The sequence below is a fragment of the Passer domesticus genome, chromosome Z (assembly GCF_036417665.1).
Source record: "Passer domesticus isolate bPasDom1 chromosome Z, bPasDom1.hap1, whole genome shotgun sequence".
Lineage (NCBI taxonomy): Eukaryota > Metazoa > Chordata > Aves > Passeriformes > Passeridae > Passer > Passer domesticus.
Window position 1 is genome coordinate 49184621 of NC_087512.1, and position 11347 is coordinate 49195967.

The 11347-nt window shown below is 47.4% G+C and overlaps 1 long non-coding RNA gene across 1 annotated transcript; it reads left to right on the top strand.

Annotated features, from left to right (window-relative positions):
- The first annotated feature begins 742 nt into the window (after nt 1–742).
- LOC135290905 (uncharacterized) lies at nt 743–10097 on the top strand. Its single transcript, XR_010353736.1, has 2 exons — nt 743–3493; nt 6098–10097. It is a non-coding gene; the product is annotated as an uncharacterized LOC135290905 (long non-coding RNA).
- Nucleotides 10098–11347: the final 1250 nt, after the last annotated feature.

Below are 11347 nucleotides of genomic sequence, written 5' to 3' on the forward strand. Positions count from 1 at the left end.
CACCATGTGGGCCAGAGAGCTGCCACCTCTCAGACTCACTGCCGCTATGGCACTGCTGGTGGGGTGACAGCATTGCAGGCAAAAAGGAGTTGAGGAAGGTGAAGGGAACCATTCCTCATGGGACATTTTTTATTTTCCGTTAGAATTCTTTAGTTCCTTATTATGAAATCTGAAAAATGTAGCCAGACCATAATAATTCTGAAACATCCCAAGGCAGAGCTGGGAAGGGTAACGTGATTTCAAATACGTAGAAGTTTATGTTGAGAAAAATTAGACATCCATAGGAGTTTTCATATGCCACTTTTTTTTTTTCATAAAAAAATAAAATATAGTTCTTTGACTCATATTTGGTCTCCCAACATGTTACTTGTGATGAGAATGCAGACAAGTCACAAACATTAGTAAATTGTCAATAGAAGCAACTGTGGTGGCAATTCAAAATTTCATTGGCTCTCCCCCAGCTCCATCTCAACTCCAGGAAGGTTTCTATAAAAAGGAAAGAGAAATTTGACCCACTACATACCCATTATGGAAAGGAAGGAAAAGCCTCTTGTATCTAAGCCAAAGGTGACAGAGCCTAAGTGAAAAATGATCATCACATCTCAATTTAAAACTGCTGGCAGCTGCTCTGCTCCCAGACTGGTTCTGCTGATCTTCAGCAGGGAGTGGGAGCATTCCTACAAAAAGAAAACAACACAAACTTCCTGGGCAAAACCAGGCTGTGAAACTGCATCAACTCTGAGATCTTTTGGGCTGGGTCCTAACTTGTATTTTGTTAAATGCTCGCTGTACTGCTCTTGTTGCTCCCTCCAACTTAATGACTACTATTACATTAATTGCAAGCATAACTTAGCACCAGCAGAGAACCTCCTCTTTGTCTTCCTTCTGGGTTAGAACAAAACAAATTTGAAGAGGAATAGTCCCTGAAAATTTGTTCCTCTAGAACTCCAAGTTGATCCATACCAATTCTGTCTAAGAGACAGCAAGAGACTATAAACACTTCCAGAAGCTCTTCCGTGGTCATGGCTGAGGCAGCTTTACCTGCAGCCCTGGAAAGGGCTCCAGGGGCCCTTGACTGAGGACAGGGATCAGTGCTCAGGGAAAAGAACCAAAGGGATCAAGGCAAAGGCTGAGAGGGCAGAGCTGCCACAGCGTGGCACAGAAAGAGCCTCATCATTTTTTTGCTTCATTTTTTGCTGTGAGGGAATGAAACCAAAGAAATTGGTCTCAGCATACCTTCTGGGACTGCAGAGATCCCCACACGTCAAACCCTGAGTGAAACTTTACCCTTACTAATTAGACTAATCTTGCATGCATCCCTCACTTACAAACTGTCTGAAAACTGAGGCAAAGGCTTAGGGATGCCAGATATGAGTAATGGCCTCATTCTAGTGACTGCATCTCTTTGCACTTGGCAAACTTGCAGAATTATTCCAGACAACTTTAAAGAATGAAACAGATTTTGTCTCTCCTATTTCCTTGCACGAAATCCATGATGTTTCAGTTTGTTCAGTGTCTTTTCTTTATGGTAAGGACAAGAGTGCACCTAGTCAACAGCACATTGCTATGGCATTTTTGCAACAGGTAAAAATATTCCTGTATTCTGCTCACAGTTTCTCGAGAAGAAAGAAAATCAGAAAAAACAGAGGTTTTCAGAGGTGTTAAGAGGAAAAACAAATTTGTGAGAATACAAACTCTGTCTTATCACTTGATTGTACATGGGTTTTGCCAGTCCATCTGCTTAGAGAAAGATTCACTTTGGGAGGTGGTTTTCAAAAGTATCGCTTGGAATTGAGTGGCACAATGTCACAATGCATCCCCCTGTGATATCACAACCCACTGCTCTCTGACACCAGCCTCCAAGCCCTGTGACAGCACAAAAGGCATTGAAACTCCTTGGAACCCCAAGATAAGCAGGGAGAGAAGGTGAGGTCACAATCCAGCAATGCCTGATGTCACCATCCACAGGTTGGTGACATCAGAGTCCTCTACCCTGTTGTCAGAGATGAGGTAATATTTTGCTGAACCCAAAAGGTTATTAGGTTAAAAAATGAAAGTTGTTGGTTCTGTGTGTTGTCATTTCTGGTTTGGATTTGCTCCAGTTAATTTGTTGGGTGTTGCTGTGAGCTGGGAAAACAGCCAGGTTAAAGACCTGACCAAAAAGGAAATAGGATCAGAGGAATGGGGACAGAAAAGTAGGTGGTGAGGAGAGAATAGAAATTCCCAAGTACCCAGGCAATGGGAGAGGGGACAGGCATTGCCCCTGGCCAGGAAAGGGGATAAAATGTAATGCTTTTTTGGAGTGTGTGTGTGTTTGGCTCTTGGGGGAAAGAGGGCATACCTGCAGCTCAGGTGAATTGTTACTAATAAACAGACTTCTTTTGCCTCCACAACTTTGTCTCTCTCATTTAATTGTATCTAAAGTTTATTTCTAACACTATGATGACACAGCAGGCCTTCCATCCCTGCAAGCCCATGTTGTCAGAGAACAAAGGAAATCCTGTTTCCTAATTTCAATTTCTACATCTCCATGATGCTCTCCCTCACCACCTGCATCACATCTCCCTGGCCCTGTCTCTAATGCCTGCTCCTGACACCTTGCCATGGCTTCCTGGGAACAGTCCTGGTCTCTACTCACAGGGCCTCTGGTCTCTCTCCCTGGGAGAGGCCATCACATCCAGGCCTTCCAGGCCAGGCCCTGTACAAGGTTTTGTCCCTTTTGGTTTAAAGGTCAGAGTTTGTCCTCTCTGCAGCCCTGCTGGATCGAGGGTGATGGGCACAAGGACACTTTGCAGCTGTGTTTAGGGCTGTGGGACTGTTCAGCCTTGCTTGTTCAGTAGAATGGATCCTGTCCGGGGGGCCCCAAATCCAGGAAGGAATTCCGTCTGCCTTTTGTTTTGGCAGCAGTTCTTTCATTTGCTCAATGACAAGGCCAGGCCTCCATCCTGGGAGCACTCCTGAGGTGACAAGGACACACTGCAAATGACAACATGTGGGCCCCTGAAGAAAGGATATCTGCAAATACACAGATGGTGCCCTAGGGGTGCAGCTCGACTTTTCTCCTCCTGCCTGTGCTGAGTTGTCCTCCCCACCTGAATCCTGAAGCTTGGGAAGGGCACTGTGCCAGCAAGGTGCAGTCTGACATTTCACTGCTGACCAAACAAGGGCCCCTTCCCATTGTTCAAGCTGCACAACTGTGGGAAGAAAGGAAAATGTGTGTGAATCAGGGCAGCCAGGCTGCCAGAAGGGTTTCATGGGCCTCCCTGTGTTGTTGTGGGACGCCTCATGGGAAGTGACCAAGTGAGAGACAGCTGGAAGCTCGGCTGGAGGAGAAGGCTGGGATTTTTCAAAGATTGGGATGTTGCAGTTAAATGTCCCAATTCAAGGCTGCTGCTGATCTCAAACTGGGAGGGGCTGTTGACTCAGTTGAGGGACAAGACGCCATGCAGAGAGATCCAGAGAGACTGGAGCCTTGGATTTCCTGTGGGAAAAGGTGCTGCCCCCATGGCCCTGGGCCTAAGGCTGTGCCCCTGTGGTGGGGCACAAGGGGAAGGCTGAGGAAGCAGAGCCCAGAGACTCTGTGGGGGAAATAACAACAATTTCTTTCTTGTCTCTAAAATAAGGGGCTGAAGGAGCCTTGCTCATGCTACTGGAGGGGGGATCTCTTGCAGGGGTGGGGAGACTCCCCAGGCTCTGGGGCCTTTCTCTTTAGGGACCACCGGGGCTGCCCAGGTGAGCAGCGCCCACCGTGGGTGGGAGCAGAGGGTCTGGGGCTGGTGCCCTGGACAGAGGGACCTGCCTCTTCCTGGGGCTGGTCCTGCTCTGGGGACACCGGCACAGCTGGGGGGTGGCTTTGGCCCCTGGTGGGAGTGATCTCAGGAAGGAGCTGGAGTTGCTGTCCCTGCAGAGTGGGGTACAAGGGCCAGAGGAACCCTGTCATGACTCTGGAGAGCCCAGGACCCATCACCACGTGGGCCATGTTGTGCCATCATCCCCTCTTGCCTCTGGCTGTTGTCATCCCTGAGAGTCACCAGCCCAAGCAGTTCTTTCTTCACTTGGAACTAATTTCTCCTGGTTTGAGGCTTGGCTGGTGTGAGGCAAGGATGCTGTGTGCAACCACCACGTGGCTCTGCCTCAGGGTGCAGAGATCTCTCTTCAAACCTGTGCACAGGGAGGATGTCCATTGACATACTTTGGTGCTTTACAGTCCACATGGAAAAAGATGGAAGTTTGTTCATCAGGAATTCTTATTCTTTTTATTGGGAAGGGTGTTTTTCCTTGCTTGAGAAAGTGCCTCTTAAACTGTGCAGTTATATTCAATTTTATTTGGAATTGGACTTGTACCAGTCTAAATATACAGGCAGCAGCTGGAATTTCAAAGTACCAAGATAATCTCCTTTTCCTGGGGAAACTAAGGCCACAGATACTCCAGGAGATGCATTTCATGCTTGAGGAGGACTCTTGGCCAAGGTGCTGATTTCATCGGAGTTCCTTGCACATCAGTGCCCCAGAACTCCCCCCATTAACTCACTGCCATGGTCACATTTCATTTCTTTTCCTCTTCTATCCCATGTACCCTGAAATGATGAAATGATAGAAAGGGTGAGCATGGTGTTGTGAATTCTTTAGACATGTGAGAGGTCATGGTCTTATCCCACGGATGTGCATTTACACACGGCAAACATGAGAGGTTAAAAACTCACTTTGGTCAGTGTCAGAAAGTAGAGCTGTTAATTATTATTTATTAATATTTCTCTGTTGATGTCCAGTGGATGAGAAGAGATGGCATCATGTCTGCATGAGTCTTCCCAGGCACACAGAGTTTGAAAATTATTCAAAAATCATTCAAAACCTGGATCAGCTGGATCAGCTGTATCTTACTAAGTCAATACCCTCAAAGTTCACTGCCTCCACAGTTTGTTGGGATTGATTTTTTAAAGTTTCTTCAATGCTGATCCATCCTGAAGTGGATTTCCCTTAGATCCTTGCCCCTCTTTGCCATTGCTATGCATGCCAGGAAGACTAGGTGCTTATTTCCAGAAGCACCATGCCTGACAGGTTTTTTTATCTGGGCTGTTACTAAACTGCACTTTTCGCTTGCTGGCCATCTAAGCCATCTCCTTTTTCACAGCTGTGCCTTTCTCTTTGAGACTGAACAGACTGCAAACAATGCACAGCCTAGAGGGAATGTCTATTCCTTTGATTCTCTCCCAGTCACAAAGGGACTTGGAAACAAGAAACCCGAAGGAAATATCAATGTAGCCATGCATGTTTATCTCCACACCCTTGTTTCAGCTACCTTCTGGGTGAGGAACTCTGGCTGGTTATGGAGTACATGGACGGAGGTGCTCTGAGCGATGTCATCAGCAAGAGCTACCTGTCTGAAGAGGAGATGGCAGCCATCAGTCGGGAGGTCAGCAATCCCATCTGTGCAGCTGAGGGCTTGGGCAGGATTGTCTGGGAAACAAGGGCTCAGAACAGGAGAGTTTTCATGTGCCAAGCTTTGTTTGTGGGTTGCTGCTATGCTATGGGCAAGTAGAAGCATCTCAAGTGAAATTGCTGCCAGTGCTCCTGCACTCAATGAACTCAGTTCTTGTACTCTTATCTCCTGCAGTTGTGTTCTCGCTCTGCCTCTTGTATTTGCTCTTCTCCCTCTTGCTTTCTAAACTTTTGCCTGTCTTCAGTGAATTCCTTGCCTGTAAAAGCAAAGGTGCTGGTGGTAGAGTTTGAAAGGAACAGCAAAGGAAAAGAGAGAGACTCGTTTCTCTCAGTCCTCAGCTGAAAAGGATAGGAGTGCAGCCAAAGCGCTGTTTGTTTCTGAGCACATCCTCTGCAGCAGCAGTCATCCTGGCTGGTGTGCAGGGGACAGTCTACAACAGCAGGTGCTGTTGCTCTTTCAAAGGCTGGCATGCCTTTCCTTAGAAAGGTCCTGCTCTGCAAGTGTTGCAGCAGCAAGCTCTTCCTCTCAGTGGCACTGTGTTCTGCCATTACTCCCCATTCCCCTGGAGAGGGAATCTTTTTAATTCTTTGTGCCTTTTCTATTGTAATGAAATCACATCACTTAGTTTTGCCCTCCTGTTTCTGTTTCCTCTCTCAGTGCCTGCGAGGACTGGATTTTCTTCACTCCAACCATGTCATCCACCAAGATCTGAAGAGCAGCAACATCCTTCTCAGAACCGACGGCTCTGTCAAGCTGGGTCAGTGTAATCTTGGTCAGGTGCAGCATTCCAAGGATGTGGGTGTGAGGCTGCTTGGAGTGACTGCCAGCTCCCCAGAAATGGTGCTGGTGACAGAGCAGGGACCCCTCTGTGAGCTGGTGACATGGTTGCAATGTGCACAGAGCTATGACAAGGAACCACAAGCAGTCAACAGTGGCATTGGTTTGTGTGTGTCCTTTCAAGAGGGAGGGAGCTACAAGTCTAAAGCTTCAGATAAAAAGGCCACTGCTGGAGGTAGTGTAAAAAAATGATGAGGTTTTTTTGAAGTGGACAATTCCTTATTTCCTTAGCTAAAGCCCTGAGGAAATAGAGTAGGGACGGATTTCCAGCAGATGACACAGTGCATTCTTAGACTGAGAGTGGGGAATTCTTTTCCTTGCTTTCCTAATTGGAGCTGGCTTTGATGGTTTGTTGTTTCCTCCACAGCTGACTTTGGCCTCTTTGCTCAGCTCCCCCCTGAGCAGAGTAGACAGAGCTCCATGGCCGGCACTTCTGGGTGGATGGCGCCTGAAGTGGTGACAGGTCAACCATATGGCCCCAAAGTGGACATATGGTCTTTTGGAATCGTGGGCATTGAAATGGTGGAACGAGAAGTTCCTTACTGGAAAGAAACTTCTGGCATGGTAAGGAGCAAATACTGACTGATCCCTCTGTCTTTCTCACCTGTCCCGTGTTCTGTGTGCCATTGGACAAAATCCCATTGCCATCTGCTGGCACCACTTCCACCAAGGTCCCCTCCTAAAAATGTCCCTGAAGCACATCAGCATCTGCTGTAGATTTGGATTTCCCTTTCCATCAGAAGGGAAGTGGCAGTTCAGAAACCTAAGCAGTTCAGACACCTAACCAGCTCAGGAACCTGCCATTTAGGCCTCCAGCCATGCCTGACATTTCTCATTTGCTTTTTGAACAGTGTTGGAGCTCTGTCTCTGAAGGACAAAAATTTTTCAGTGGAATTGTTGGATGTATGATAAATATCCTTCAAAAGGGAAGTTGAATCGTCCTAGTTTCAATTTTATAGAACAAGAAAAAAGAAAAATAAGAAAGGAAATTGAAAAGTAAGAGAAAAAGGAAGAGAAAATGGATAAGAAAAAAAGGAAAAGTCAGAGAAGAAGGGAAAGGAAGAGGAAAAGGAAGAGAAAATAAAAAGAAATAAAGGAAAAGAAAAGGAAAAGGAAAAGGAAAAGGAAAAGGAAAAGGAAAAGGAAAAGGAAAAGAAAAAGAAAAAGAAAAAGAAAAAGAAAAAGAAAAAGAAAAAGAAAAAGAAAAAGAAAAAGAAAAAGAAAAAGAAAAAGAAAAAGAAAAAGAAAAAGAAAAAGAAAAAGAAAAAGAAAAAGAAAAAGAAAAAGAAAAAGAAAAAGAAAAAGAAAAAGAAAAAGAAACCACCAAAGCAATGCCCAAGCAGTTCTGCTTGCTTTGCCCTTTATTAAGCAAAGCACATCAATTTTCTTCCATTCTGTAGCATCTTTTCCAAATCCTGTGGGTCTTCAAAACTTTCAGGCTTTCAAATCATCTGTACATTGTTTAGTCATGTGTGTGGGTGGCTTGGATAAGTTTAGGATGTGTTTTGCTCTGACTGCAGTTGGAATTGTATGCCAACCCTTGGCTGTTTCATGTTACTTTAACAAGTTGCTGAGCTTGCAGCCAGGTGCCTGGGCTGGGATCCACCGTGGGCAGTCGGCGCCGGTGCTGTGTTTCTTCAGCACAGGAGCAGGGCCATCCCTGGGCTGCACAGTTCTAATGGCAGTGAGGACTCCAGCTCCCCACCATGTCCAGTGGCTGAGCTCAGCTGCAGAGGGACTGGATAAAACCCTCTTTGTGACCTCTGGTGGCGTGGGAAAAGTGAAGGAAACTTTCCTCTGGGTTGAAGAAGAAAGTCTCTTTGGTCACCATCTGTTTCAGTGCCACCAGCACAGAACTCTTACTATTGTGTCATGGTCGGAGGCTGGCACGATGCCAGTGCCCCCATGAAAATATACTTTCTCTAGTGGCTTCTGTGAGATGTGATCAGGAGCAGAGTAAAGCAGGCTCTAACTTAGGAGTAAAGGAAACATTCTTTATTAACTACAATATCTAAAAAGGAACAGACACAGAACTAAGAATGAAAACCCTCTAAATACATTCCTCCTCTTGCCCCCATTTCCTCCACAGCATGAAATAATACCTTAGAATTCCACCCAGTCACCATTTTTCAGATAATCAGCTTTCAGTCCATCACCACCCCTTCAATAATCAACTCTCAAGTCTGTCAGGGAGAGAGAAGTCCCCCCTTGCACCATAGGCTTCCCCCAGAAACACAACTGAAACCTCTTATGTTTTCATGTCACTGGTGGCACTGCTCAGAGCACATTTGCCCTCGTGACTTCTTCCCTCCATGTTCAGTGCTCTCACCACTGCACATGGACCAGGACTGCTTTTAGGGCTCCCCGTTTAAGGATGCCCCACCCAGTTCCAAAAAAGCAGCAGTCTCTCAGCTTTTGGAACACCAGTCCCCTCCAGATTTCACCCCCTGGGGCTGAGGGGCCTCGTGAATAGAGATTTTCCTCTTCACTAGAGACAGAGGGCATTCCATACCCTCCTCAGCCGTCTCTGTTCACACCATTGCTTCACTGCACCACTCTCTTTGGCTTCAAGGCATTACCTCCCCCTAAATGCAGTCTCTGGATCACAGGAAAAACATGGGTTTGTCCATGGCCATACAAGAAAAAGGTCCAGCCCAGGGCCAGTCCATCATCTCTTAACCTAGGATTCTTCTCACTTCTTCTGACTTTCTTCACGTGCACCAACTTCATGTCCAACTTCTCTTGCTTCATCTCTCTCTCCTCATTCAAATTCAGGAAGATCAGTATTTGTAAGGCTTCCATTATCCTAGAAAGGGGTTAAAATCTTTGCCTCTGTCTGCCCAGAACTCCCACGGACTCTGGTTCCCAGTGCCGCATCCCCCACTTCTGGCCGGCCGTGCTGCCAGCACAATATCAAACCTCAAGGCATCACAGGCACTGACTCTCTCTCTCTCTGTCTCTCTCCCGGGGGGTGTTGGAGGGGGTCCGATGCTTCTCAGGGCTCTTCCACCCTTCCATCTTGCAAGACCTTCACCCCCCTCCTCTGCCCAAGGCTCCGGCCTACCTCACCCGGCCGCATGGCTTCCCCTCCCCAGCCAGCCCCAGCTCTGACCTCCTTCACGGACCAGAACCAAGAGAGTGTTCTGCTGGGAGTTCTCTGATTTTAACCCCCTGGGTTCTCAGAGGCATCCACACCTTCAGTGGCCAAACCAGATGCCAATATTCAAATCCAAGCAGTGATTGGTTTCACCACAACCTCCGAAAATCTCACTTCCTTCTTAACCTGCAACACAGGCATATTCATGGAGACTCCAAGGCCTCTTTTCATTATTTCTGTCTATTTTAGATCGATTCCGCATCTGCATTTTTTTAAGAGGAGGAAAAAAAAACTTGATGATTTTTGTTTTATGGCAGCTGTGCTCAAGGGACCAACAAACACAGCAAAGATTCTTTTCATGTAATAATCCTTGGAAATAGTATAGATAGAGCAAACACCCCTTTCCAAATTGCCTGCCAGGCAGGTGTGAATCCTCAGAGAAACAAAACATGCTTTTTGGTGATGTAGTTCCCACTAACTAGGTCAGTCAATGAAATCAGCTGCCAAGGCAAGATCTGCAGGTTGTTGGAAAAGCTGTGGCTGCATCGGGGTTTGGGCTTTTGGTTGGTAAAGGAAAGTCATCTCTGGGGCTCTGCCAGGGCAGAAACTGCCACTGCAGAATGGAGCTTAAACGATGGGCTCAGGCACAGCAATTACAGGTGGGAAAGAAGCAGGTGGAAACTCGTGTTTCCTTTTTCGCAGCCTCAACTCCTGATAGCCATACGAGGGACACCAAGGCTGCATCAGCCCAACCTGTTTTCACCTTGCCTGCGTGACTTCCGGAGCATCTGCATGCAGGCAGATGAGGCACGGCGCTGGTCTGCCAAGGAGCTCCTGCAGGTAAAATGCAAAGGGGCTGCAGGTGAAACAGGGTGCAAGGGATGGGCTCCTCTTCCACGGAAGTCCAAGGCATCAGATGAGCCCTCTTCCTCCTCACCTCCTCTCTTAGTGCTCTTCAAATGAAAATGGTGAGGAATCCTAGACTGGGCTGGGCTGGCAGGGCCCTGTAAAGGTCATCTGGTACAAGTGTTCTGCAATTAGTAGGGACATCTTTAAAGAGATCAGGTTGCTCAGAGCGCCTTCCCACCTACCCTGGAATGTTTGTCCCATCCCTGCCCAGGGATGGGGCACCTGCCATCTCTAAGGGCAACCTGTGTCAGGGTTGCATCATGCTCCAAGTAAACAAGATCTTCCTTAGACCTAATCTGACTCAATCCCCATTATATATTATAAATATTATCTCATGTCCTATTGCAAATGTTAAAAAAGGTGTCCCCTACTTCCTGAGAATCCCCTTTGAAATACTGGAACATAGCAATGAAGTCTCCTGGAGGCCTGTTCTCCTCCAGGCTGAATAACTCCAGGTGTCTCAGCCTGTCCTCAGAAGAGAGGTGCTCTGTCCTCTGCTTGTTTCTGTTGCCTTGTTTTGTAATTTGGTGGTGTGCTCCCTTTTATCTAAAGGCAAAAGAATTGAAGTAGAGCAACGCAGGGTACAGAGACATGAAAAGGTGGTGCAGGAACCCAAGGAAGCCTGGCCGAGTGGTCGGAGATTTGGCTGTGGGCAGGAGGGGCTGTGGGGGCTCACTGTGAGCCTCTGAGGGGCCCTGGTTGTGCCCCCACCCCACCCTTACAGGTTTCTGGCACACAAACAGGGAGAGCTGAGAAGGACTTGTCCCAGCCCCATCTGCTGCCTGGCACGCTCAAGCAGACAGGAACTGGCCCAGGGTTACTGCCAGGTTGTGTGGCAGAGAGGGAAGGGCAGCACCCAGTGCCATTGGGCTGTCCCTGCTGGGAAGGAAGGTGCCATCCAGCACAGGAGGGGCAGGGCATGGAAAGGCAGGCACTGCTCTGTCTCCCTGTGGAAATCAGCCCAGTGCCTGTTGTTCAAATACAAGGACCAATGAGAGGCTTTGGAGTTTCCTGAGAAGAAGAAACTCCAAGGACAGAAAGCAGCATTTCTAGAGCACTGGCAG